The 3,555-nt window shown below is 30.4% G+C and overlaps 1 pseudogene; it reads right to left on the bottom strand.

The window, feature by feature from the left end:
* Window positions 1-1,627: 1,627 nt before the first annotated feature.
* Window positions 1,628-2,061, bottom strand: LOC119679764 (annotated as a pseudogene).
* Window positions 2,062-3,555: the final 1,494 nt, after the last annotated feature.

The following is a 3,555-nucleotide window of genomic DNA, read 5'->3' as shown; positions in this document are numbered from 1 at the left end:
GTGAAATATAATTAAGATGAGCCTCAAGCAAATCTTGTCTTATAATTTGTTCTACTGATGTGGAGAGGCTAATGTGAGGGCAAAGCATAGAAATGTCAGAAAAATATGTTCCAAATAAAAACAATTTAAATAAAAAAAAAAAATAAAAATAAAAATAATATTAAAATTGATAAATAATTATTTTAAACATTAATTTTTTTCCTTTTTTTGTTTTTGCAATTAAGTAATAAATCTATTTCATTGCCAATGTCAATAACAGAAAAATAATTGTCATCGAATTAGGTTCAAATAAAACCAAATTTATCTATTTAGATAATTGCTTTTACAAATGCGTTTACACGATGGTTAAGTAATTTGTTACCAATTCATGAAGTCGCCATGCATAGCAAAATGTATCTGAGTATATTATTTCCGTGGTCGGTAACGTATGGTCAGTGCAGAGCCAATAATAATTTTGTATTTAATATTGGAATTGACAGTTCACTAATAGCCCATTGAGATTTTTTTTTTTTGGTGAAATAATTGTGTTTATGATTTTTTAATTATAAATGAGGTAACACATTTTCGATTTTTTTTTTCTTTTTTTGTAAAATAAGTACACTGTTTTTGTCTTTTGTGGTAATTTATTAATGGTAATCAAATTTTTGTAATTGATACATGATATTTTGGTTTTTTAACCATGTACTACTAATTTTCTATGTTAGATCTTATATGACTTAAGGTCTCAGCTATAGAGTTTTAGTATTTTAATTTTCACTTCTTTATTATTGTTTACTTTTAAATATTTTTTAATTTTTTTTTAATTATTGGTTCACAACAATTATGATATTTTTGTTTATTTTGTTTAGATTGTGGCAATTGTCATTGAAATTAAATATACATTACATAGTGGTCGTGGGTAACAAATGTATTTGGTACATAGTAAAATAATGCGAAATAACAAAAACACTAAAAAAATTTATTTAAATCTATCAATATTTTTAATTCAAATATTAAAGAACAAATAACTGAAAGATAATTAATCATAAACACCAAAATGAATATATTATCAATTCTTGAATTTCTAATTTCTAATTTTAAATTAGTGTTTATTGTTTAATATAGCTAATACATATATTTTGAGCCTAATAATAAAAAAATACTAACTTGTCGTTTTAAATTGCTTTATTGTTTCTCGATATATTCTCCTTTATGATTAACATACTTTTGCATGCGTTCGAACCATTTGAAAAAGCATTTTTCCAATCTTCTTCACACACTTTTAAAACGTGGTTTTTAAACTCAACAACCGCTTCTTCCTCCGATGGGCAACAAAAATCATTAGCCACGCAATTTACTCTTAACATTCGGGAACAAGAAGCAGTCACAAGAAGCTTTTTTCCCCGATGAGTAACAAAAATCGTTCTCCACGCAATTTATTCTTGACGTTCGGGAACAAGAAGTCATAGAGTGCCAAATCATAAGTGTACCAAATCAGGCGGATAACCCATCAATTCCAATTTTTGAATGTTTAAATAGTCCATTGTTAGATGATATGTGTAAGCACTCGGTGATCACTTTACCTTTCTCGAGGTAATCGATGTGAATGACATCGCTTGCATCCCAAAAAACTGTGGCCATGACCTTGTTAGCTGACAGACTTCTTAGCAACCCATTGTTTCGATTGTTCCTTGGTCTCTGGTGTGTTATAATGGATCCATGTTTCGTCCACAGTAACAAAACGGCGTAAAAATTCGTTTGGATTACGGCTGAATATCGCTAAATACTTTTTTGAAGTGGTCACACGATTGCGGTTATGGTCGAGTGTGAGCAATCGCGGCACCCATCTCGCGGTGAGTTTTTCATGTCCAGATATTCGTGTAAAATATGATGTTCCCGTTTAGTTGGGATACCTACAGCATGAGCCAATTTTCGCACTTTCATTCTCCGATCATCCAATATCTCATCATGGATTTTATCGACGATTTCCGGCGTGATCACTTCTTTTGGGCGACCTGAATGTTCGGTGTCACTAGTGCTGGTACGACCACAACGGAACTCTTCAAACCACTTGTTAACCATTGAAATTGATGGTGTCGAGTCCTGTAGTATTTATCAAGTCTTTCCTTAGTTTCAGTGATGGATTTTTTACGTAAAAAGTAATGCTTAATCAACACACGAAATTCACTTTTTTTCATTTTCGTAAAAATTTACGAGGTTGTCTGCTTTGAACGGCTATCAAAATCCAACTGAACGACGTAGCTTGTATAAAATTAGAAAGTTGCCAACTGGTAGAATACAGCTGACAGCAGCACTGTAGGATTTGGAGTAACTGCGCGGGAAATTCAGAAATTCATTGACTTATGAAATTTGGATTTACATCACCGAATATTATAGAAATAGCCGATTGTGTTAGCCGCATAACAAAAATTTGATATAACACATAATAATAATTGACTGTTTCTTTTAGGAGTTTGTTTCGTAAGATTATGCATTGAAATCATACTAACATCCATTAAAATTTGATCTATGCAATATTTTCTACACTTTCTATAAAGTGTTCTTAATTTTTATAATAATTCGTCAACATCAAGTATTTCCCGTCCATTAGATATATTGCTGACAAAGCAAAAACAGAGATTTATTTATTTATACAGTCACCTCTCAGGTTCATATATATGCTGCAATGGTAATTGCACAGTTTTTTATACCCCTTATGGAATATCATTTTTTTCAAAATATTCATTAGTTTCAGCGATCATGTCAATATTCGATTCAAATTTCATACCAACAAGCCATTTTTGCAAATTTAAGTATAAATGCAGATTATATGTAGCCAAATATATTGAATACAGAGGATGTATTAGCCCCTCCTGATATAGTTTAATTTTATTGAAAAAGGCAACAAGGGAAATAGTAGATTGTGGTGATCAAATAAAATTATTTTATTTTGTAAATTTATTTATTTTTTTTTTTGTTTTTTGTTTATTTTGACCACCTAATCGGTCAAAAACTGTCGCATAATGTTACCATGCTTTCCATCTTGCCTTTTCATCCCACTTAAAAAAAAAAAGTTTGAAACCTGTTCCAGTGTGATAGAATTAACTTTGCAATTCTTGAAGTACGTTCATTAGCTAAAATTAATACATCTTTTAAAATTAAATCTAGATGTAAGGTTTCTTGCTAGCACCCCTTGATAGTGATTACACAGGTATGTTTTCAATACAATGTTGGTGAACACGGTACCTATATTACGAGCTACTGTTTTAAATGAAAATTAAGATGCGATCACTTACGAGTGTTACTACATGATTAATTTATTACACTTATATTTGGCCAGTTTTTGTCACTAGAGCATAGATCTGGATCCATTAAATCTGGAGTTGTTACTTCATAAGGACTAGTAGTTTAGCATATTTCATACCCAAATGAGTGATATGATTGGCAGCTGTATGGCAGTGAATTGAAATTTTGGCAGCTGTAAATTATATAATATGAAAAGAAAAAATTATTTTGTTATTTAAACAAATGATAAACGTTTATAACTATTTGGACTACAAGTGCGCGCATAAAATA

This window comes from Teleopsis dalmanni, chromosome 1 (assembly GCF_002237135.1).
Source record: "Teleopsis dalmanni isolate 2A chromosome 1, ASM223713v2, whole genome shotgun sequence".
Classification (NCBI taxonomy): domain Eukaryota; kingdom Metazoa; phylum Arthropoda; class Insecta; order Diptera; family Diopsidae; genus Teleopsis; species Teleopsis dalmanni.
Note: the sequence above shows the minus strand (reverse complement) of the source record. Positions and strands in the feature narration are given on the sequence as shown.